The sequence below is a fragment of the Dioscorea cayenensis genome, chromosome 19, assembly GCF_009730915.1.
Source record: "Dioscorea cayenensis subsp. rotundata cultivar TDr96_F1 chromosome 19, TDr96_F1_v2_PseudoChromosome.rev07_lg8_w22 25.fasta, whole genome shotgun sequence".
In the NCBI taxonomy this organism is placed as follows: domain Eukaryota; kingdom Viridiplantae; phylum Streptophyta; class Magnoliopsida; order Dioscoreales; family Dioscoreaceae; genus Dioscorea; species Dioscorea cayenensis.
This window is the reverse complement of record NC_052489.1, coordinates 9,752,913-9,779,423: the sequence shown is the minus strand read 5'-3', so window position 1 is coordinate 9,779,423 and position 26,511 is coordinate 9,752,913. Positions and strand designations below refer to the sequence as shown.

The following is a 26,511-nucleotide window of genomic DNA, read 5'->3' as shown; positions in this document are numbered from 1 at the left end:
ATGGTGGGAGATGAAAGGGTTCTATAAAAATGGAAGATGATAAATAGTGCCCCTTCATATTCTTATAGGCACATGGGGGTGTGGATTTTCCACACCCTTGCGTGGGTACTGTATATGACTGCATGGAAATTCCACGCGCCCGTGTGGACTGCAAAAATTTTGCAGACAATCCACAAAGGGCCCGAAACTCCAAATTAACACCAATTTTTCAACATTAAACATTAAATTTACCCTAAACCATGTCATACACATGAACAACAATTCAAATCGCTGAATAATTCCAAGAAAACACCAGCGATCAACAAAAATTAATCAAGACACACACTCATGAATTTATTACTGCAGAATTTAAATTTTAAGTTTAAAAACTAACTAAAAGCTTGGGTTGCCTCCCAAGAAGTGCTTGTTTAACGTCACTTAGCTTGACATACCTGTTCTTACCTCATGGTGGCTCATAAAGATGAAAAACCTCTTTCTTAGCAACCTGCACACATGATTGACAGGAATTCTTAATACTCAAGGAGAAATTTTTAAATATGTTACCGAATGAGGGAATGTCGCGCTCTTCCTTTGTGTGCTTGTGCCCTAATTTGCTGTAATGCTTTTGGTGGCGGCGTCTAGACCTCTTTACTCAGCACAAAATCTATTTCAAGAATCCTACTTGAGGTTGCTCTTTGAGGACTTGTTTTTCACAATTAGTCATTGTCTCCTCCTCAATGTCCGACCACTCCTAATATGGATCCGGATTCAAAAATTCTTGCAAGTACTCATCAGAAATCTCATAATTAACATCCAAAAAATAACAAGTATCATCAAAGTCAAGAGAGTGCTTCATTCCTTCGGCGAGACGGTATGTGATCTTTTCTTCTCCAATGCGCAATGTCATCTCGTCTTCATCCATGTCAATGAGAACCTTGGAGGTACTTAAGAAAGGTCTTCCTAGAATTAATGGAAACTCCGCATCTTCATCGGCATCCAACACAACAAAATCTGCAGGAAAAATATACTTGTCAACCTTTACCAAAACATATTCAATTATACCTCTTGGATGACGAACGAAACGATCGGCCATCTGTAAAGTTATGCAGGTTGGCCTTGGCTCTCCCAATCCCAATATCTAAAATAATGTGTACGGCATGACATTAATGCTAGCTCCTGAATCTGTAAAAGCTTTTTCTTTACCCAAACCTCTGATTGCACAAGGTATGATGAAGCATCCCGGATCTTTTATTTTTTTTGGCAAATTCTTCTGAAGCATTGACAAACAATTTCCTTCTAAAACCACATCCACACTTTTCTCCATTTTCTTCTTGTTGGTCAAGAGGTCCTTCAAGAACTTTGCATAACGAGGTATTTGAGATAACGCCTCTATAAAGGGAATGTTAATGTGTAACTGCTTAAATAGATTTAGAAATTTCCTGTTTTGTACATCAACTTGGTCTTTCTTCTAATGTGCCGGATAAGGGATCCTTGGAGTCTAAGAAGGGGGTGACACAGCTAGCCCCTTCTCCTTATCTTGCACCTTATCTTTTGGGGTTTCTTGAGGAATTTCAGTAATCTTCCCAGTGGGGGTTTTAGCTTGAAGAATTTCGGAATTTTTCTCAACAGCGAGCGTTTCTTGGAGTTCTTGACCGCTCCTCAAAGTGATCGCCTTCATTTGTTCTCTTGGGTTAGTCTTAGTGTTACTTGATAAGCTTCCTAAAGGGCTCTCCACCAATGACTTTACTATTTGTCTGACTTGATTCTGCAAATTGTGTAAAAAAGTGGTATGATTGCGGAGTGTTGCCTCTATGTTTTGAAACCTTATGTCGGTTGATTGAATAAACTTTGACAAAACCCTTTCTAATTCTGAAACCCTCTCCTGAATCAAAGGTGTTTGCTGAAATCCTGGTGAGGTAGCGGTCTTTTACTGCCCTTGACTGCCCCATGAGAGATTTGGGTGGTTTCTCCACCCTTGGTTATGGGTGTTGCTATACAGATTACCTTGTTCTCTTCCTGAATTGCCCACAAAATCTACTTGTTCAATTGGGGCTGAAGTAGTAATCAAGATAGGACAATCGGATGGCATATGCGAACCCCCACAACCATCACAACTTGTGATTGTGCCTACCTTTGATGAAGTCAAAGTGTCCAATTTCTTGCTTAATTCCTCTACTTGGGCTACCAAAGATGTAACCGCGTCAATCTCATGGAGTCCAATCACTTTCTTCTTATCTCTTGCATTGCATTGGCAGCTATTCAAACCATCCTACTCAATCAAAGCCTTCTTCGAGGGTTTTGTTTCCCAATGTTCTTCCCGTGGTGGCAGCAAGAAGTTGTTTAGTGCATGAGTTCAAGCCATTGTAAAATGATTGAATAACCATCCAATCGGGGAACCCATATTGTGGACACTTCCACAAGAGGTCCTTGATTTTTTCCCAAGTCTCAAATAAAGATTCAAGCTCCATCTGAACAAATGAAGATATTTCATTACGAAGCTTTGCCAGTTTCCCCGGAGGAAAATACCTTGCAAGGAAAGCCTCAGCCCTTTCGTTCCATATTGTGATAGAAGCTCTTAGTAATGAATGGAGCCATTATTTGGCTCTTCCCTTTAATGAGAATGGGAAATTCTCAATATAATTGTTTGGGTCTTCATCTGCTAACCCATTAAATTGTGCGGACTGTTAAACCATTTGAATGAAACCCGGCTTTAACTCAAAATTATGGGCTGCTACCAATGGCTAACAATGCTCCATTATGTCCCACGAATTGTAGGCCTAGCAAAGTCTGAAAGTGTTCTTGGTTGCCCCCGTTGTTCTGCCATTTTTTCAGATTCTTCAACCTCTATTTCAGCTGAAAAATTTTGATCCTGGGCAGATTCCTTGCCCTTTCTATGAATTCTTCGCTCAATTTCAGGATTCTCTTCAACCAATGTCGAAGGTTTTCCTCGGATCATAACCTGTAGCTGAAATCAATGAAAAGAAACAATGTGAACGGCGAAAGAGAGAAATATGAAGTAGAATAAGTAAATAAAAATGTGAATAACTAAAGTAACCAAGTCATAGTGTTCCCCGGCAATGGCGCCAAAAACTTGACACGTCTGAATATGCGTGTGCACCGCAAGTGCACGGGTGTCGAAGTAATAAAATACCCGATGAGTCAAGTAGTTGAATCCACCGGGAATAGGGCTACTAGTACTAACTTCTTCTCTACTTTCTAGCCTAATGATAAATGGAAAGGTGTGGTGATCTAATGTGGAAAGAAATGAATACCGGAGACGAATATGCAAGGGTGAAATGGAGGGAGAATCTCAATAAATAAAGACGAGGTACCCGGACAATGCTCCGCCTAGGATCTAACATGAAGTTCAAGATTCACTAAATACTTCTAAACCGAGTCTAAAGAGTCAATGTAATCCAAGAACAACTGGCCCTTGCCTCCAAGCCACTGGTACTAGTCCCCTACAATGTTTTGGCGAAGAAATCGCTCAATCTCAACACCTCACACCCCACATGACCGCAATACGCTCTAGGGACACCTAAGAGTGAAACCAATTTCTAAAGATAGATCCAACCCTAATTCCTGCCGAAGGATCCCTAACCTCCTACAAGGTCCCGGCGGAGAAATCTCTTAATCTCATACCTCACACCAAATATGGTTGCATAGAGCCTATGGAATACGGAGATAGGAAACACTCAATCAGAAGGTAAAGGGGACACTCCACTATCTTATGACTCACCCTCTCAACCCTCTTTAACCTTGAAGTTCTAACTCTAATGGAGACTTCTCTCTCATCAAAGTAACAAATCAAGCAAATCCAATCAACCACAAGGATTAATAAAACAAGCAAGTAATGGGAATACAAGATTAAAACTCAAATCAACTCTGATTTAATAGAAACATAAAGCAAATCAATACAAAAACATAGATCCTATGATTCACATGGCCAAATACCTACTAGGGTTTAGCCCTCTATGGAGAAAGTTACAATACAATGGTGAATACAATAAAAAGCAACAAAAACCATAGAGAAAACCCTGTTGAATTCGTGATAATAGGCCTTGGTCGGTAGTTCAATGTCTTGATGGATTCCTCTCCGAAGCTAGGTTGCCGGTGGCTTCCCAAGTGCTATGACGTCGAAGGAAACTATCAAAGTTGGTGAAGAACACCATCTAAATCGGCAAAGACCTCCTCTCCAAACCCTAGCAGTCTCACCCCTCAAGAGCCACACAAAAGATGAGAAAGAATAAGGCAAAACGGCTATTTATAGGCCTTAGACAATGTCTGTCACATGCCCCCATTTGCCCATATGGATTTTCCATGTGCCCGCGTGGGCTACAGGAATTTCCACGTGGGCGCGTGAATAATAATTTTGCTACATTACTGCTACAGTACAAATTGCTACATTGCTTTCGCTCTAGTACTTTACTATAGTGATTTCCATAAACGTGATCCAAACATTCTTCTCTTGAGGCCACATAATCGGGCAAACGATTATGTGGTAGGCTATAAGACATTTCTACATCGATGCATCTTGAAAGATCTTGAAATCCTCTTAAAGAGTAGGAATTTAAATATGTGACTGCTTTTATGCTCTTCCAAATGGTGAATTGACTTGCATATCTATGGATGTTGGCACACATCTCCAAATTCGCAAACTCCTCTTGTGCTTTCGTCTTTGATTTGCACAAGAACTTTCAACATAGTGCCTTAATAACCTATCTTTGCTTCCTTTTGCATTTCCAATGCATTCACAACCTATATGTATAAAAGAACACCCAATACACGATATGAAACTTAAACCACATATAAAATAATGCTTAATGCATGTAAAACACATATAAAAACATGTTCACTCAAGCACTTATCACTTCTAATCTATAGCAATGGAAAGTTAAGTGTGGATGGTTATGTAGATTCAGACTTTCAGTCTAATGTTGATGACCGAAGATCCACTTTAAGATATAATTATATTCATTCTTAATGGTAAAGAAGTGAGATGAAATACTTGTAAGTTACTACTACAAATTCCACCACTAAGACTGAATATGTGGGTGCATTGAAGGTTGTTTGGATTAAGAAGTTCTTGATAGAATGTCTGGTGGTTCCAAATGTGGAAGCTCTCATTATCACTTTATTGTGACAACAATAGAGCTGTAGCACAGGCAAAGGAACCAAGGTCTCACAGTATATCCAAACATATCGAGTGGCGCTATAACATCATTTGAGAGATCATTGGAAGAGATGACATAGCCATCTAGAAAATAGTCTCAGCAGATAACTTAGCTGATCTACTCACCATGGCACTATCACAAGCCGTGTTAGATCGACATCCTAAGAAGAATGGTGTAAGATGCGATAGTGGTTGGCATTGAGTATAAGTGGGAGATTGTTAGGATTATGCCCTCGAATGCCAACGAGGATACTTGTATTAAGGCATTTTAGTTGTATTATACATTTTTATTCTTATTAAATAGGCATTTATTTTGATGTTCATTTAAATCTTGTGATGACATTATAATTAGTTTTGAATATCATAGTCCATGTGTATTAAGTTAAACCTTCTAGTCTTTGTGGGATAAAGAGAACAGCACTAGAAGGGTTTGGTACTTATACACTTAAATAAATCAAAAATCAGAGAATCTTTGACAAAGAGAAGAGCACTAGAAGGTTTATAAGAATTTGTATGACATATACTTTGACAAAGAGTGCTAGTTGAACACTATAGAATAGTAGGACCATATGTCATAAATACATCATTGGTAATTGGTGTACTCGAACATGACTCACAACAATCCAATCATATGGGTTTTACTCTTTGACAGTCAATGATTGGGATTATTGGCTATGATTATATGAGTGGACCTTACACCTGAGGTATCATGATCACAATGTACTTGTGATGTTTAGTCAGTTACTAGAGTTGTTAGGCTCAGTTCACCTTTTGGTATGGCCGACCTCGAAGTGTGGCTATGTCGGGCAAGTAGCAGTTGTGAGTGATCACCAAGAAGGAATTCTGGTAAGTGCTTGTGCGATAAGAATGCGAAGCGTTCTTTCCTTATGATGAGCATTGTTTTTATCAGGTTTTAGCGCTAATACGTGTGTATTTATGTACTTTTATGCAGGTCGGGTTGTGAGGCCAATTATTTGTGAAAGAAGTCATTGTAGATCATTTCACACATTACTGTAGCAGGTACTGTTCACAACCGACCGAAGAAGGAGCAAAACAGATGAGCCACATGGGCGTGTGAAAATTCCACACGCCCGTGCGTTAATTACATAGGCCCGTGTGGAATATCCACAGGGGCGTGTGGAATCCCGATTCCAACCCTATTTAAGGCCGATTTCAGCCCCGATTTCAACATTCATTTCTCCATTTTTCCCCCAACTTGAGAGAGGGCTGCGGTTAGGGTTTTGAGAGGTATTGGCTAGGGATTTGGAGAGGTTCTATGGCTCCGACATTGTCATCTCTTTGGAAGAAGATTGGTAAGGGAGCCTCCGTCGGATTGATTCGGAGAGGCGTATCTTATACCGGACAAGGGGATCTTGAGACGAGTAGAGGACTCTCCGCAAGACCATCGCCATAACTATCGAGGGGGTTTTCCTATGGATTGTTTTCTTTTACATTTGATTTCATTATCGTTTGTATTGTGCTCCATGGAGAGCTAAACCCCTAGTGGGTACTTGTGTATTTGTGAACCCTAGGATGTATTAGTTTCATTGAATCTTTTTTATTATGCTTTCAGTTAATTGATGTTATTGTGAGTTCCAATCTTGAATGTTTGATTGTTTGAATACTCCCTTAGAGTGACAATAGGGTTGAGAGTTCATGTGGTAACCCTTGTGAGTGAGTGACACACCACGAAAGTTAGACAAAGCTAGATTGGAGAGGGTTGAGAGGGTGAGTTGAGAGGTACTGTAGCGTCCACTTTCCCCTCCGGTGTGATAGATTCTACCTCCATTCCTCGAGTTCTTTGCGGCCATAATAGAGCGAATGAGCTAAGGGATGACCCTCCGCTGGGGCTTAGTTGCGAGTGTAACAGAGTGAAGCGTTGAGGTGATTTTAGCATCTAGGGTTTAATTGTGGTTAGGGACCTTTCTTCTGGGCCAAGGGCTAGGTCTACAATTAGGAAGAGATTTATCACTTGGAATCCCAAGAGCTTAATGCAATCCTTCTTACGAGTGCGAGGTTGAGAGGTTATTCAACCTCTCCTTCGGGACATGTAGAGGATTAGGCTTGGTTAACCCTAGACTCGGGGCCATGCATTAAAGGATGTCCCTGACTCACCATTGCATTAGTTAGGAAGCATAATAGAGAGTTCTTGCACTTGAAATGATTTTCCTATACGGATCAATACCCGGGTACCCCATCTTTATCGATTGCCTTACCTTCTCCTTTACTTTTGTTCTCTTTCGTGTTGTTTTACTTTTGAGAACTGAATCTTGTCACACATATCACTATTCATCTTTCATATAGTTAAGAAGCAAATTAAGTATTTTTATTCCCTTTTCCCTGTGGATATGATACCCAACTCACCTGGGCTTTATTACTTCGACAACTCCGTGCACTTGGGGGGAGCCCTATCAAATTCATTCTCTCAGAAGTAAATGAATGAGTATCCTATGTGATTATAAGTATGTGAGACTAGAAGACCTTGGCCAAGGCAGTCAAACTAATCATGTGGGACACGAAGGGTAGTTTGGTAATTCCACCCCACTATAGTTATTTGCATATGATCGAGTTTGTAGAGTTTGACAATTACCATGGCTCTCACTCGGTTGGGATACAAGAACGAAAGATTTATACACATGGTAATCATGATCGGAAAGGTTCGTAAGGATCTACTCATTCGTGTTCAATTGGGTTGTGACGTGGGGCCACGGGGCTGACTAGGTGTCATCCACGTCCTTTGGTATCCTCCCATTGCCAATCAGAACAAACCTAGGGAGTCACGCTTAAAGGGATAAAGAATTAGTCTCGTTTTGAGTACATGGGTAAAATTATCGATTTACAATTTTACTTCATGGGATGAGTGAAATTGTAAATTGGTCTAGGATTTTGTTTTAAGTTTAAATTTTGATTTAAATTTGATGGGGTTGAATAGATAATCAAAATTATGAGGACTCAAAGATAAAAGTGGTTTTTGTTAGATTAGGACTCATATTTCTAATAGAACTTCCATGGTAATGTTTATCATATTATGAAGGTTCATATTTTCAGTAGGACTTCATAATTGAATGATGTTTATCATATTATGAAGGTTCATATTTAGAATAAAACTCATAATTGAATAATGTTTATCATGTTTTATGATGTTTCTATAAATATTGTTAGGATTATGCCCTCGAATGCCAACGAGGATACTTGTATTAGGGCATTTCATTGGTATTATACACTGTTATTCTTAATAAATAGGCATTTATTTTGATGTTCATATAAATCTTGTGATGGCATTATAATAAGTTTTGAATATCATAGTCCATGTGTATTAAGTTAAACCTTCTACTCTTTGTGGGATAAAGAGAAGGGCACTAGAAGTGTTTGGTACTTATACACTTAAATAGTTCACAAATAAGAGAATCTTTAATTAGGCGTTAAAGGTTCGTAAGGATTTGTATGACATATACTTTGACAAAGAGTGCTAGTTGAACACTATAGAATAGTGGGAGCATATGTCATAAATACATCATTGGGAATTGGTGTATTCAAAAATGACTCGCAACAATCTAATCACATGGGTTTTACTCTTTGACAATCAATGATTGGGATTGTTGGCTATGATCATATGAGTGGACCTTAGACCTGAGGTATCATGATCACAATGTACTTGTGAAGTCTAGTCAGTTACTATAGTTGTTAGGCTTAGTTCGCCTTTTGGTAGGGTCAACCTCGAAGTGCGGCTATATCTTGCAAGTAGCAGTTGGGAGTGATCACCATAAAGGAATTCATTTTCTCAGAAGTAAATGAGTCAGTATCCTATGCGATTTTAAGTATGTGAGATTAGAAGACCTTGGCCAAGGTAGTCAAACTAATCATGTGGGACACGAAGGATAGTTTGGTAATCTCACCCCACTATAGTTATTTGCATATGATCGTGTTCAGTGAGTTTGACAATAACCATGACTCTCACTCAGTTGGGATACAAGAACGAAAGGTTTATACACATATGGAAATCATAATCGGAAAGGTTCATAATGATCTACTCATTCATGTTCAATTAGGTTACGACGTGGGGCCACGGGGCTGGCTAGGTATCACCAACATCCTTTGATATTCTCCCATTGCCAATCAGAACGAACATAGGGAGTCATGCTTAAAGGAACAAAGAACCAGTCTTGTTTTTAGTACATGGGTAAAATTGTCAATATACAATTTTACTTCATGCGATGAGTGAAATTGTAAATTGGCCTAGGGTTTTTGTCTTAAGTTTAAATTTTGATTTAAATTCGATGGTGTCGAGTAGATAATCAAAATTATGAGGACTCAAAGATAAATGTGATTTTAGTTAGATTAGGACTCATATTTCTAATAGAACTTCCATGGTAATGTTATCATATTATGAAGGTTCATATTTTGAGTAGGACTTCATAATTGAATGATGTTTTATCATATTATGAAGGTTCATATTTAGAATAGAACTCATAATTGAATAATGTTTATCGTGTTTTATGATGTTTTATAAATATTGTTAGGATTATGCCCTCGAATGCCAACGAGGATACTTGTATTAGTGCTTTTCATTTGTATTATACATTCTTATTCTTATTAAATAGGCATTTATTTTGATGTTCATATAAATCTTGTAATGTAATTATAATTAGGTTTGAATATCAAAGTCCACGTGTATTAAGTTAAACCTTTTACTCTTTGTGGGATAAAGAGAAGAGCACTAGAAGGGTTTGGTACTTATACACTTAAATAGTTCACAAATCAGAGAATATTTAATTGGGTGTTAAAGGTTCATAAGGATTTGTATGACATATACTTTGACAAAGAGAGCAAGTTCAACACTATGGAATATTGGGAGCAAATGTCATATATACATCTTTGGGAATTGGTGTATTCTAACATGACTCACAACAATCCAATTACATGGGTTTTACTCTTTGACAGTCAATGATTGGAATTGTTGGTTATGATCATATGAGTGGACCTTAGACCTGAGGTATCATGATCATAAGACGTCTAGTAAGGTACTAGAGTTGTTAGGGTCAGTTCACCTTTTGGTAGGACCGACCTCAAAGTGCGGCCATGTCGGGCAAGTAGCAGTTTTGAATGATCACCAAGTAGGAATTCGTTCTCTCAGAAGTAAACGAGTCATTGACCTTAGCCAAGGCAGTCAAACTAATCATGTGTGACACGAAAGGTAGTTTGGTAATCTCACTCCACTATAGTTATTTGCATAGGATCGAATTTAGTGAGTTTCACAATTATCATGGCTCTCACTCGGTTGGGATACAAGAATGAAAGGTTTATACACATATGGTAATCATAATCGGAAAGGTTCATAATGATCTACTCATTCGTGTTCAATTGGGTTACGATGTGGGGCCACGAGGCTGGCTAGGTATCACCCACATCCTTTGATATCCTCCCATTGCCAATCGGAACGAACATAGGGAGTCAAGTTTAAAAGGATAAAGAATCAGTCTCGTTTTTAGCACAGGGGTAAAATTGTCACTTAATGGGATGACTGTAATCGTAAATTGGTCTAGGATTTTTGTCTCAAGTTTAAATTTTTATTTAAATTTGATGGAGTCGAATAGATAATCAAAATTATGATGACTCAAAGACAAAAGTGGTTTTATTTAGATTAGGAATCATATTTCTAACAGAACTTCTATTGTAATATTTATCATATTATGAAGGTTCATATTTTGATAAAGACTTCATAATTGAATGATGTTTATCAAATTATGAAGGTTCATATTTCGAATAGAACTCATATTTAAATAATGTTTATCATGTTTTATGAAGTTTCTATAAATATGACTCCTCTCCAACTATAGACTGATCTCAATTAATCCTCTAGTGAGAAAATCCCCAGGCTCTCTCTTCCTCTCCAACCCTAGCCGCTATTTGGAGAAGAAGAGGAGATTGTCTCTTAATTCCGGCATGTGATCTAGCGCTGTGGAACTTTCATTCTGTGCTAGGAGATCAACGATAATCTGAGAGATAAATTCGGCGCATCAAAGGAAAGAAAATCATTAAGAGGTAATTTTTAGGCCTTTTAATTAAATTATGGTATTCATTAAAAGAATTAGATTATATATCGCAAATATATTATTGCTTCCGCATGCGTTTTAATGTTGTTTGATTTTTTCGATATTGCCTAACATGGGTTTAGCCAACTTGACTACTCTAACTCTCTTGTATGCTTAACACACAACTTTGAGTACTTGGCTTTAGAACACTAAGTTCTATCTTTCAATGAACTCTTAAGAACTTCTAAGTCTTGTTGAGGTAGCCCTAGTTTTGTGGCATGTAGAGTAGTCTGAAGATGTGATGTAGGGTGAATGTGAAAAAAAGACATGAAAATGAATGATCCCCGTGTGGGGATATTTGATAAGTGTCTAAATGTACATATTTTAGTATATATATTTGATATATCTAGCATGCATTTTTATAAGAATTAATGCCCATTTTGTGCTTAATTGCATATTATTTGCTTTGTAGGGCACGGAGGAGCCATGGAAGACATGAAGATATGACTTGGGCTAAAAAGAGATGAAAACCAGGTCACGGTAATGTAGTGTATTTACTGCAGCAGATTACCGTAGCTGGAGTATAGTAGTAGTGGCATTATAGCAAGATTACTGTAGCAACCAATGTAGCACCTGGAGAATTTTTGAGTTAGGATTTGACCCAGGCCATACGGCCTCAATGCTGCTCTGGATTAAACCCGGCATGGATACTGTAGCAAGAGGAACCATCTTCTAGCTTGATTCATACATGCTCAATGACGCCATCATTGACCCCATCATAGACCCCGGAATTGACCCCGGGATCGACTCAAGGATGGCTTGTTTTGGAGGGATTTTGGACTCTTTTTAACCCCTATGCAGCCCCCATACGGCCAGGATACTTGGGAAGTATAAAAGCACATTTGTGGGGTGGAAAATGGACCTTTTTGGCAGCCACAACTTGGGGAAGGAAAGGAGGAATGAAGACATCTTTTGGAGGGTTTTTCTTGAAGATTGAGAGGTGATCAAGGGCTTTGAACTTCAAGGAGAAAGTTTCACCATCAAGGGGAGAGGAGTCAAGATGTTATTCGGCATTCATTCGGCTTAAGGAAGCATCATTTGGGCGGCCTTGCTCTTCTTCTTCATCATTTGGACTAGGGAGTGCAACTTATGCATTTGTTTATTATTTTTCTTGTCTCTATCATGTTTGTTTGTATGATGCCACACTAGACCCCCAAGGCCACTGGATGTAGGTGAACCTTGGGGGGTTCATCATGTATTTTGGATGCCTTATTATTAATTGAAATGCTTGGGTTGATTTATGGTTTGGTTCATTATTATTCATGCCCAGAACTACTTAATGGAGAGATCCATAGTTTTTATTTGATTTGAACAAGTAGATGTGACCTACTCACGTGTATTAGATCCCTAATGAACTAGAAGGGGCATACTTGTATCGACATATTGAGAAATTGGATGTCGGTAGCTCCTCCGTACCATAAGGATAGATTTAGAGTAAGTGTGTCCTTAGTGCGGGATTTCCCTATACTTAATGTGGTCATAGGAATTGATTAGGGAGAGATTCTTATCGACATTCATATGGGATTAGGGTTCAATCACAGAGAAATTAGGGTTGGACTAATCTTGAGATCCTTCGGTCTAAATCACCCTTGATATGTTATTACTGTGCATCCATATATCGTGATGACCCCTCAAGGGAATCCTCATCCGTAGGCCTCTTTATCTCATCATTGCTCTTGTGATCTCTAATGTGGCTTTATAATTCTTATACTTTCAATTTGCTTACACTTTTGCACTTGTTAGATTAGTTTACCATTCTTAAGTTGTAAGGTTAGATAATAGGTGATGGAGAAGTAATAGGAGCTCTTTATACCTATGGAATATGATCCTTGTGCTCTTGCACAAGGTATTACTTGCTGATCCCGTACACTTGCGGGGAAGCAACCAGTTACTCTCTCCAATTTCCCTTGCTTGCTCTCTTTTCTTTTTCACTTTTATTTTATTATCATCAATCGTTTGAATAATAATAACCAATCAATTTTCACTCTAGTTAAATAGCAATACTATTTTTTTCTGAACAACTATTTCCTATGGATTTGACTACCTACTCCCCAGGGTATTTTATTACTTCGACAACCTATGAAATTGCGGTACACACACGCAAGGGGTGTGTTAATGTGCCATCTAATTTTCAAGGTTCTTTGGAATTAAAGAGCTGAGTCTTCTTCATTGAAGGGGACTAGAGTAATTTGCTTTGCAAATTGGTGTTTTATTGTGTTATGTGTGTTCTTTGGCAAGAACCTTTGAGCTTGTAACCATTGAACTTGCAACTTTTGAGTTTGTAAGTGTGACCTTTTATATGAATGGTGTTGAGTCTTTGTTGACTAGAGTTTCTTGTTGTTCTTCATGTTCTTTCTTGTTTGGAGAAGTTTGCATATCACTTTGGATAGAATTTTGTAGTTAAACCATAATTTTTTGATACTCTAGGAGTTGTTATACATCTCTTTAGTGTTTTTCTTGAAAACCTTAGTATATGAGGTATGTATTCCAATGAGTTTTGTAGAGTTTAGCCTCTCAGTTACTGTATCTTAGCTTGAAAAACACTATAGAGCCGAGAGTTCCTTTTAGGGTACTGTAGTAAACGCGCATTACGATATATTGTTTTGAAATGTTTAAAGTTGGGGTTTCAATTCTCATCGAGTCATCATTAAATCAACCTTAGGGCAGGCCCAATTTCTTAGTTTTTGGCTTTGAATTTGTTTTATTTCCTTTGTTGTGGGTGATTTCAATTTTTGTGTTTTGCTCTTATGTTTCCATGTTGGGATTGCTTTCGTATTTGTAGAAGGATAGTCGTCATGTAAAGGTAAGGCCTTGGATGGAGCCTGACTACATTTTGGGCTTTCTTGTGAGTGAATTTGTGTGGTTTAAACACATAATCTGTTAGGGTTTGAATGGTAACTAATATGTATGGTATTGGAATATAATTCTACACTTCAGATGTTGTTTGACGTATCCTTATTCTTCTTTGCAGCATATTCTTCTTTATGAAATGAAATGTGATATTCTTGGAAACACGGTATCATTTGCTTATGAAAGGACATGTATATGTTATTTGAAAATGTAACACTTGTGAAATGAAGGTCTTGTGCTTTACAATATGCAAATGTTACAAAAATATTTTCATGTGATTTGATGGTGACATGCTTTGTACGATTCACTGCAGTGGAGGGCTCCGCAGCTAGACTGTAGAGGTAGTGTGGTTGACCATTACTTTACCCATGTCACGAGATGCATAGAGAGCCTGAATACGACACATACTGACTGAGACACTCGGGGTCACCACACGAATATCTTAGTGCCCAACACCAAGGAAGGCTATCCTATTGATTTTATTACACTTAAAACTAACCTTGGTAGGTTCAAAACCCTAATTACAGCCACAATTAGGGTGAGCATTCTTTGAGGCTAGCCCGATGAGTTTTCATAACACAGAAATGATTTGCTAGTGAAATGTACATGCTTACTATTGGTCTCATTTTGATCATATTCAAATTATTTGCCTTGTTCACTCCTTAAGTAACAATATTACTCATCACTCTTCTTTTTCACATCTTAAGGTTGAAGAGAGCGTGTGATTAATCTCAATGCTAGATTCCTGCTTGTGTGTTGTCTTTTGTATTGTATGTCTATACACAATGTTTTAGAGCATGATGTGTGTTCTATGCCCTTGTATAGACAGGACCCGTTGGGTGGTATATTTTGATATCTATACCACTTTGTTTACTCATATTTTTGTTCTATGACTATATCTATAATGTCCACTCTAGGTTTGATTATGGTATGTTGTATTTCCTAGTTGTGATTCAATACATGTTTGACCAGGTTTTCAACCTTGCGTTAAGTTAGGGAAGGTGTTGTTCTCCTCACTTGAATTAATGCGGCGGTTGCCCCATGCCTTGTGTTAAGTTAGAGATGGTGGTGAAATTCCTAAAGAAGCTTTTCTCGTGATTTGGCACCCCGAGAGCAATTATTAGTGATCAAGGAACACATTTCTGCAATGCCCAATTTGAGAAGGTAATGGAAAAAATATAACGTGAACCATCACGTCATCTTATCATCCATAAAACTAGTGGCCAGGTTAAAGTCACAAACTGAGAATTAAAAAGGATCCTAGAAAAGACCGTGCAGCACAATAGATGCTACTAGTATGAGCTTTTAGATAATACTCTTTGGGCTTATAGAATAGCTTATAAAACATCCACGGGCCATACTCCTTATCAGCTAGTCCATGGAAAAGCTTTTCACCTACAGGTTCAATTAGAGTATCAGGGATAGTGGGCTATCTAATCTTTGAACTTCGATATTGAGGATGCTCAATAGAAGTCAAAATTTCAGCTGAATGAGTTAGGGGAACATCGGCAAAATTCTTATAAGAATTCAATACAGTATAAAGGAAGAACAAAGCATCTACATGATAGTCATATTAGGAGAGAGAAATAGTTTCAAGTCAGAGAACAAGTCTTGTTGTTCAACTCACGATTAAAACTCTACCTTGGAATCTTAAATCCCGTTGGTCAGGACCATACACAGTTACCTAAATGTTCCCCCATGGTGCAATTGAAATCTCTCATCCTACTAAAGCAACATTCAAGGTGAATAGGCATCGATTGAAACCCTACGTGATGAGGGAAGATCCTTCCTTATTCACAACATATAAAGCACTTTTATTCAATGAACATTCTTGAATGAGTGGAACAGGTACGTAAAGCTAGTGACATTAAACAAGCACTTCTTGGGAGACAAAGCATGATTTCTTTTTGTGATTTTTCTTAGTTTAGTTATGTTTTAGTTTGATTGCTGCATGTGTTCTCATCATTGTTGGTTTTTTCTGTGTGTTTAGTTATGTCAACTCTATGTGTTGCTTTTATAGTGGCTCGAGAGAGTAATTTGCTTCATTGAATGGCTCATTGAAAAACTAAGTCCTGATGTAATTCAGGCTGAGCACAAGCAGAGCACACCTGTGCTCAAGTAGTGATTCTCTCTGCCTTGTTCTTTAGGTGAATTCCAAACCGAGAATGGTCTCTGAGCTCCTTGCACAATCGTGCTTCTTAAGAACCATGGTTTGTGGGCTCCTTGCATGATCATGCTTCACTATATGGAGGTTCTAAGAATTTTTCCAAGATAATCATGGCTAGGAAACACGGGGTCAATACAACTATGCTTCTCCCATTTCAAATGCCCTTGCTAGAACACGTACATAATCATGGCTAGGAAACATGGGGTTAGTACAACTTCGCACGCGTTGGCCTTGTCTCCGCTTCATTCCTCTCAAGAGTTGTTTGTTCTATCACCTTTGCTGATTTGCTTTGTTCTTCAACCCATCCATTTTCTAATTTCTCTCATGGGGTGTCAATTGGTTTCAGTGTTGGGTTTTTTTTTGTTCCGCATCTATTGGTTCATTCACTTGGCTTGGTAATTTTGAGTTTTTGTTAAATTTTGTGTCTCAAGTCACTGGTCGCTTGTGCTACTTACCCTTGTGTGGTTTTTGTGCCCTCAATTTACCCATCAGCTGGATCATTGAATATTGAAAACTGTCTACTCCTTCGGGGAGAACCAAAGCATGATAGTGCTTCATTACAAGCATGCATGTGTTTTTTTTAGCATCTAAAAGTATATTCAATGGAAGGCTGTTCTCTTTCATAAGCAATGTCAAAGTGGATGGCCACTAAACCACCTTTAAACCTAAGATTCAAGTTATCTACACAGTGCGAGCAATTCACCCATTTGTTAACACATCTATTCAGGAAATTACAAACCATTGATTCGGACGCCTTGTGATCTTCCATCTGGTTGGGGATATGGAGCAATTGTTAGATGAGGGATCTTGGAAAAATGTTCTCATTGTTCATGAGCTACCTTATTGTGAGCTAACCTTGAAGGTTCTTGCCATGTTTGATAGAAAAGAGGGTCGCGGTATTGGGGACGAACCTAATGCTATCAACTTCTGACTCCACAGACACGAGTATCATTTGAGTTACATGGAGTTCACTCTTTTCATGGGTCACTATGAGGAGGAGTATACCACCATTGATGAGTACCGCCAGCTCCATTATTCTCCAATCCTTGGTGAGACACAAGGGCATCATTGGGAGAGGTTAAGCACAAGTCGCTTCGGCATCATTTGTCAGGTCACTTGTGCTTCGGGTTATTCATATGTTTCTTAGTGGCACAATTACTAAAGGATTGATAGTACCGGAGTCATTAATCGACACAAATTCCACTGTCTCCTGAGCATGGCCGATAATATCCCTTATCACATGGGGTTTGTCCTCGCCACAGTATTTCACCACCAGGCGACTGACCCCAGAGCAAGCACTATTTTCGTCGGCCCTTACATTACCATCCTACTTCAGGGGATTGATCTGTTAGGGAACCTGGATTGATTAACTATCATGGGTGGATATAACCCTATCACTTTTCATAGTCTAGAAAAATTGGGTCTACCCATGCCATCATCTTCCATGCCAGAGCATACACCACCACCCACATATATCGAGCATTCGCAATGAGATAATCTTTTATTCCTACAGGAACCACTTTCTATTCAATGGCTAGGATAGAGTTTGCAGTGTATTGCTGACCATTGTGTGGTACCCACTTCACATCTCCTTATTGTTCGGCCAGCCACACCGGATCCAACAGATGATAGTGCTCTATCTTGAGATTTATGCAGCTTTCAGTATTTCTATTTTATGTTATGGACTTGTGTACTTTCTCTTGTTTCAATATTTGTTGACTTATTTAGTTTAGTTAGAAAGGGAAGTCCCCTGCTAAACTGACATTTTAGTTTGTTTCATTTACACATTTACTTTTTGTATTTTTAGTTTTTGTTGCTTTTAATTTGTTCTGTATGTTAAGTTTCACTTGTGTGCCTCTTACCTCATCTCAGGGATTGTATGTGGTTGATTGGAGTTTGGGAAGCACATTAAGAGTAACAACATCACTCTCTATGTTCTAGAATTATGTACTTTATTGGAGTTTTGGCAAATATATTGAGAGCGGTGGCAACATCACTCTCAATGTTCTAGAATTATGTACTTGATTGGAGTTTGACAAATATATTGAGAGCGGCAACATCACTCTCTGTGTTCAAAATAGTTGGATAAACGCCCCTTTAATTCTTTTTATTCTCAATTACTAGTTTTTATGGCTTAGGCTGTACATTGAGGATAATGCACTATTCAAGTGTGGGGGAGGGTTTGTTTTAGTTTGTATGCCTGTTGGGATGAGTGCTTAACTAAGGATAATCTATGATTGTTTTGTTAGAAATTCTTAAACCTAGGTGGACACATGTGTTATTGACTTATTTGGAGCTAAATTGTAGACTCACTCTTGTTTTGAGGACCTAAGTTTCATCACATTGCCCTAAGTGTGGAGCCACTTGCTTTTGGTTGATATCCTACATATTTTTGACCAAGTTATCTTTTTTTTTAATGATTTAAAAAAAAGAGATTGGGAAGTCAAATTTCTCATGGAATACCCTACAAGTCATTTTAAAAATTTTGTCTAAAAGATGGTAGAAAGAGCTATCAATTTAGAAGAGTAAAAGCGCTTTTGAGTTGTCAAATTACAATTGTACATTTGATGACCTACCAATAGATAAGACTACCTCTAGGGTGTATGAAACTACTACCCACTGTGTGTTATCTAATTAAGGTCCATTGTTGTTAGGTTGACTCCTTTTAAGCATGGGGCACTGAAATTAGGGTTACACACACACACACACACACGAGATCTTCAAACTAAGAGTGTAGCCTTTTGTTGAACATTTATGTCTTCTTCTAACACCCATTGTTCCCTCTATGCTTAAGAATTTTCTGGTCTCTTGAGATCATAAGTGATGCACTCATCTTTTCTTTTGATTGAGTGATGTGACATTGCTTGAGGACAAGCAATGATTCAAGTGTGGGGTACTTGATGAGTAGAATTCATATCTTGTTTTTCTTACTCCCAATCCATCTATTTACTTGTCTTTTACCACATTATGGATATATTCGATGCTATTCTAGGTATAATTGTTGATGGTGCAGGAATTTAGGGTACAATGCAATTACGAGTGAAATCAAGGATAAAAAAGCAAAAAATGTTGATTTTTGTAAGTATCCAACCTAAGCACATGCAGAGCACGGTCATGCTCTATCCTCATGATTATCACTATTTGAAAATACCTGAGTAGCTTATCAAGTAGGGAGTGCTTCCAAGCTAAGCATGGTCTGAGCATGGTCATGCTCCCTCCATGTGATTTTCTCAAAATTGAAGCATCCTCTGCTAACAGGGGAAGCATACCCAGCATGATCCTTGCACAATCGTGCTCAAGCAAAACACAGGCAAAGCACGGTCATCTTGCCTCACGATTTTCTGTGGCAGATACTTAGCTGATTCACTCAGAAGTCCCATAGAAGAGCATGGTATGAGCATGACCATGCTTAGACCATGTGGAGAACAAAGGTTCCTTTTTAACTGCCGGATTTAGGGTTTCTTGCAATCTTTTGTTTGGCAGTTTTCTTCTCAAAAGAGGGAGCTCACAAGAGATTGATGATCAAGCTTCATCACACCGTCTAAGGGGATCAAGGTCGAGTTCGAGGTACAAGGGAAGTGGAGTAAGCTCATCCATGAAGCTTTTGAAGCACAACGAAGAAAATCTTGTAAAAGGGGGAAGTAATGATTTCTCTCCTTTATGCATTCCTTCATTCTTGTCACTCGTATGAATTCATGAGGGGCTAACCGTTCCATGGTGTCCCGGTAGGTTGAACTATGTTGTTTAGTGTACTTTAACTATTTTTTTTAATTTCTACAGAATTCTGATGCATTTTTGTGTTTATTCATGTGTTTGAATAACTTGGTGTGCTTGATTTGCATAGATGGTTATGTAAAACTTGGAGTGTGTGGATTACCGTAGTTGTGATTATTTAATGTAGTTGCAAAACTTGGCCTATATAAAGACCATAGTTACACTTGCAAACCTTGGCGTATTTGATAGCCGTAGATGCAATATTGCTTTAGACCACCCACAAGGATCTTAGGATGTAACTGGCAGACATTAGAAGAAAGTCAGTACACTATAGCACATAGGAATTGTCCCAGGGAATTACTCTCTTGTTGTTGAAAACTCAATCCTAGTCTGCCTGATAATTTCACCCTTGTCTTTTTATTATTATTTAGGGATTGTTCTACCAACCAATTCTTGATCTACTAGATATTAGAGGAGCAATTAGTACTAGAAGTCCAGCCCCTGTGTTTCGGCAACCCTACCCCTCACGGTGTACTACTTTATTACATGTTACAATCTATACACTTGCGGAGAGTGCATCACGTATACTTGCGGGGAATTAATCAGTACACTAAAGCACATGGGGATTGTCCTGGGGCATTGCCTTTTTATTATTGAAAAATTGATCATAGTCTACCTGATAATTCAATCCTTTTAGTCTTTTAATCAGTTTAGTTATTCCTCTTACTAACCAATTCTTGACCTACTAGATATTAGAAAAGCAATTAGTACTAGAAGTGCAGCCCCTGTAGTTCGACAACCCTACCCCTAATTTGGTACCACTTTATTACTTGGTATGATCCATACACTTGCTTAGAGTGTATCAGAAATTCTCATATAGTTACCCACTCCTTCCAATCACACTTAACGATTCTGAACTTATTTTATTAATAAATTTTTCTAAGTAAAATAAAGAAATACCTTAGACATTTAGGCTATTTATTAAGCAAAAAGAAAGTAGTAGGAGCCTCTCGCCATTCCCTGAGGCATACAACCCATGTGCTCACCCATGAGGTATTACTTGATGACTCGTGCACTTGCAGTATATACACATATAAAGCATGCGATCAGGTGCCCAGATCATCATCGTGCACTGGAAGAATGCCCCTACTTCTGCCTGTGTAGGTTACAAATTTTATATTTTCCTGTCAAAATAGAGCCCAAGACTTTCCCATAAAGTGCATAGGTAAAAGCATGGCAATGCTTGCATTGAGAATTCATTTTTAAGCCCCAATTTTTGGTTTTTTCAATGGGTCTTTTGACCAGATCTCTTCAAGATATAGGTTGAGATTGTGGCGAAGCTTCATTGCTAAGGGATTGGAGGTAGATTTGAAGTGCTAGGGCACCGAGTAGAGTAGAGCAACACTGGTGGGAACTTCATTAGATGCCATTGGGAAGAATTGGAGAAGAAAGAAGGGAGTTTATGGCTTTTCTATTCAGTTGTATACTTTAATCTTTCATTAATCTACAAATCCATGAGGGGCTAATTATTCTTCAGTACCCCGGGTTATGAACCTTGACATTTTATGTATTGACTCTTATTGTTTTAACTATGAAGTTTCTTTGTGATTCCCTTTTTGTTTTATCTTTAGATGCAAAACTTGTTTGTTGGTTGCCATAGTTGCATGTTACAAAACTCGAGATGCTGGTTCCCATTAGATGCATTAGCAAAATCTGATGTGTATTACCTCTCATAGTTATAATTGCAAATTTGATAAGCATATCTACCATAGTTGCATCATGACGGTCTTGGTGACGATTGAGAAATCCACATAGCTAGGGGACACATAAGAGAAAAGGGTTTGAGTACATGCCTAGAGATAGGGCATATGGTGTCGAATCCTCCATCTATGGTCTATGTTGAGATCCAAAGAGATGTACCATATAGTCAATAGTAGAGTTGATACATTTGTCGAGGGGAGTAGTCAAGTCCGACATTTACTTTAGCTGAGTCTTAGTTCAATTTCACTCTTCAACCCTTTCATTCCTGCTAGATATTAGAAGAACAATGAGTACTATGAGCTTACCAGTTCCTGGGGATTCGACTACCCATCCCATTCAGGGACATTATACTACTTGTACAACCCGTGCACTTGTGGATACACAATGGGCATATCACAATGCATACAAATGTTAAACAAAGTTTTGAAGTGTAAGAAGAACTTAGGTTGTTTAATGCATTTGGTATTATCATGTTTTGATGGATAGTATTATAAATGTAAAACTTTCATATGATTCTACTATATTATGATTGTTGAATGCATTTAATATTATGTTTGTATTATGCAAAATACGGGTTTAATGTCTAAAGTTTCTATACATAATAAATAAGTAATATTTTTTACTAACAAAAAAATATTATCTACAGATGAAGTTTTACTCTTTACTGATAGAAAAATAATCTTTGGTCACACAAAAATTTATCGACTAATAAAAATACTATTACATATAGAATTTTATTAACAAACACTCGTTATGAACTCATGACAATAATTTTACTCACAGAAATATTTTTTACCGTCAGAGATTTTATAAATAAATACTCTTTAACAGCGGACAAAAATACTTTTACCAACATAAAACAATCCTTACCAATTGGTATATCATAAATGAATACTTTTGAATGACAAAAAAAAGAACCTTTCACCAATGAAAATTTTCCCTTTACCAACAACATAATCATAAATTAATACTCTTCACCGATGAAAAAAAAAAACTCTTAACCAATAGAAATTTGTTCATTAATGGCGGATAACACTCACATAATCATTTTAGTTTATATATTTTAAGAATTAATTATAAGTGGAAATATAATAAACACTGTCAAATATTTTTGTTAGTAATGTTTTATTTTTACCAACAAAACATATTATTATCCAAGAAAGGGCATTGCCGACATGATATTTAGTGAACAATTATTCCTGACTGACATTCCATCAGTAAGGAGTGTTACTAATGGAATACCCATTGCTACTGACAAGGCTCCCAGCAAGTGCACGGAGTTGTCGAAGTAATAAATCCCAGGTGAGTGGGGTATCGTATCCACAGGGAAAAGGGTATAAAAATATTTAATTTGCTTCTTAATTATATGAAAGATGAATAGTGATATGTGTGATAAGATTCAATTCTCAAAAGTAAAACAACCCGAAAGAGAACCAAAGTAAAGTAGAAGGTAAGGCAATGGATAAAGATGGGGTACTCGAGTATTGATTCGCCTAGGAAAATCGTTTTAAGTGCAAGAACTCTTTATTATGTTTCCTAACTAAGGCAATGGTGAGTCAGGGACATCCTTTAGTGCATGGCCCTGAATCTAGGGTTAACCAAGTCTAATCCTCTACATGTCCTGGAGGAGAGGTTAAACAACATCTCAACCTCGCACTCGTAAGAAAGATTACATTAAGCTCTAGGGATTCCAAGTGATAAATCTCTTCCTAATTGTAGACCTAACCCTTGGTCCATAAGAAAGGTTCCTAACCACAATTAAGCCCTAAATGCTAAAATAACCTCAACGCTTCACTCCGTTGCACTCGCAACTAAGCCCCAGCAGAGGGTCATCCCTTAGCTCATTCGCTCTATTATGGCCGCAAAGAACTTGAGGAACGGAGGTAGAATCTATCACACTGGAGGGGAAAGGGGACGCTCCTGTATCTTTCAACTCACTCTCTCAACCCTTTCCAATCAAGCTTTGTCTAACTCTCATGGTGTGTCACTCTCTCACAAGGGTTACCACATGAACTCTCAACCCTAGTGTCACTCTAAGGAAGTATTCAAACAATCAATCATTCAAGATTGAAACTCACAATAACATCAATTAATTGAAAGCATAATAAAAAGATTCAATAAAACTAATACATCCTAGGGTTAACAAATACCCAAGTACCCACTAGGGGTTTAGCTCTCCATGGAGCACAATACAAACGATAATGAAATCAAATGTAAAAGAAAGCAATCCATAGGAAAACCCCCTCGATAGTCGTGGTGATGGCCTTGTGGAGAGTCCTCTACTTATTGCAAGATCCCCTTATCCGGTATAAGTTACGCCTCACCGAATCAATCCGACAGAGGCTCCCTTACCAACCTTCTTCCAAAGAGATGATGATGTCGAAGCCATAGAACCTCTCCAAATCCCTAGCTAATACCTCTTAAAACCCTAGCCACAACCCTCTCTCAAGTTGTGGAAAAGATGGAGAAAAGAATCCTGAAATCGGGGCTAAATCGGCCTTAAATAGGGCTGGAATCGGGATTCCAGACGCCCCTGTGGATATTCCACACGGGCCTGTGGAATTAACGTACGGGCGTGTGGAATTTCCACATGCCCGTGTGGCTCCTCTGTTTTACTCCTCTTCGGCCTGCTGTGAACAGTACTTGCTATAGTAACTGCCAGAAATACTCATGAATCCATGCTTTCATCGAGGTAATGTAAACGAGCACATGTTCACATTGTAGTTCGTCTTGGTTCTTCAATATACAGTCACGTTGGTGGAGATCTTGCTAAATATGCACAAGCCAGAATACTAGGATATAACTGCATTCGTGCCCTTCTGAATCATTGCCTTAGCTCGAATACAAGGAGGTTGGCATCCATTCTATCATTCTAAACCCAACTCATGTCTCCGCGTTTGAGCCTTCTCAAGATCTCCTCCAAATAATGCGTAAAACGATCTACAATGGCTTCTTTCGCAAATAATCATCCTCACAACCCAACCTGCATAAAAGTACATAAATACACACGTATTAGCGCTAAAACCTGACAAAAGTAATGCTCATCATAAGGAAAAAATGCTTCGCATTCTTATCGCACAAGCACTTATCAAACTCCCCCACACTTAAGCTTTTGCTTGTCCTCAAGCAAAAGTTAAAACATTGTATGGATAGATGAAGGGACTATTGGAAGTGCTTGTCCTTAGGTTCACCAAAGCATGCAAAGAAAGTATTCTAATAGTAAAGGAAATTTTCAACACTAAATACGAAAGAATCAATGCTCTAGCTAAAAACTTGAATTAAAAAGGACAACAAACCCGAAATCATGTAAGTGTGTGAACTCACTCAAGTCAACCCAAAGTATACTCCTCAAAGTTCTAGGTATAAGGAACTTATTTATCTACATAGAGTACCAACCATTTCAAAAAGAGTAGTAGCTTCACACATCTCTAAGGTAGCCCTTTAAAAAGCGGCCGCTAAGGTGGCTTTCACACTTTCGAGGTGGTAGATCTTTCTACTGGGGTGGTAGCTTTCACACATCCCATGAGATAGCTCTTTCTCTCAATAGAGCATAGCTAGTATCCTACTTATGAGATTAGCTTCATACATCATGGGTGGTAGCTCTTTCCATCCAACAAGCACAATTAAACGATAAAAACACTTCATTCTTTCTTTCTTTTCCATTTTCCTTTTTTTTATAAAGCAACACAAGAAACAAAACTAAAACTGGTCCCTTTAACCTTAAACTTGAGTTTCCAAAGGAGTTTAAAGAGTGAGAAGTACACAAAATGTTATTCGGGCAAAAATTCCTAAAAATTCAAGCAAGAACTAGAGCATGAGAACATTCAATGCTAAAAATTCTCCTAAACTCAAGAATACCGTCATTACAACTAAGGTGACCGCCATTGGCTATGTGAGCATATATATCAATCGAAATAGTGTAAAAGATACGTGCACTATGAAACTCCCCTCCCCCACACTTAAGTTGTACATTGACCTCAATGTACACATGCAAGCTCACTTATAATGTATATCAATCATGAATAAATATGGGAGAAGCAATCAAAACAATACTCCCCTGACTCCTAGTGTTGCATTTGATGGAGCTAAATCCTTGGGGGTGATGTTCCAACGGGTTGTGAGGCACACACGGCCAAGTGCCGAAGCACCTTGGCCGTGTCTATGACAAGTTCTCAATTCCCATGATGACAAGACCATCTGTACGCATACACGAGGGGGTTTAGTAGAGTTCAATAAAAGAAAAACAAAACTCGAGTATATATAAAATAGAGCAAGAAATACAACTCGAGACAACAAAATGAAAAGTAAGCTCAAAAGGAAAGTCCTTTTTGAGGATAACATGTCCAAAATAAAATGTAAGTAGAAATAAAAGCAAGTCAAGTGTCAACGCCATGCTCTGGCTCCTCTGCTGCTGGTGCTGGATCAAAAGGTGCTGGTGGATCCAATGATGGTGATGCAGGGGACGTCTGGGAGATGCGTGGTCGCAGTAGAAAAGGTGCAGCAGCATCTCTCTGAAGGATCTGCTGTAAAGCGTCGAAATGCGCCATGAACTCTATAAATTGTGCGGCCTGCGTCGCGCGTACCTCTGCTATCTCTACTCGTGCCTCAGTGATCTCTGCCCGTACTACCCCCACAGCACTCTCGAGCCTCTCAAAATGATCATGGGCTCGAGATGGTGAGAACATACGTACCGGGGGTGGGTCCTCTGTCGCTGGAGGTGCGTCTCCATCGGCATCGGCTGAGGGTCGGGGGAAGGCTGAGAAGCCTCTGCATCA

General features: G+C 38.4%; 1 non-coding gene across 1 annotated transcript; it reads left to right on the top strand.

Moving 5' to 3' along the window:
- Positions 1–2,373: 2,373 nt before the first annotated feature.
- Positions 2,374–2,480, top strand: LOC120250954. Its single transcript, XR_005533282.1, has one exon. It is a non-coding gene; the product is annotated as a small nucleolar RNA R71 (small nucleolar RNA).
- Positions 2,481–26,511: the final 24,031 nt, after the last annotated feature.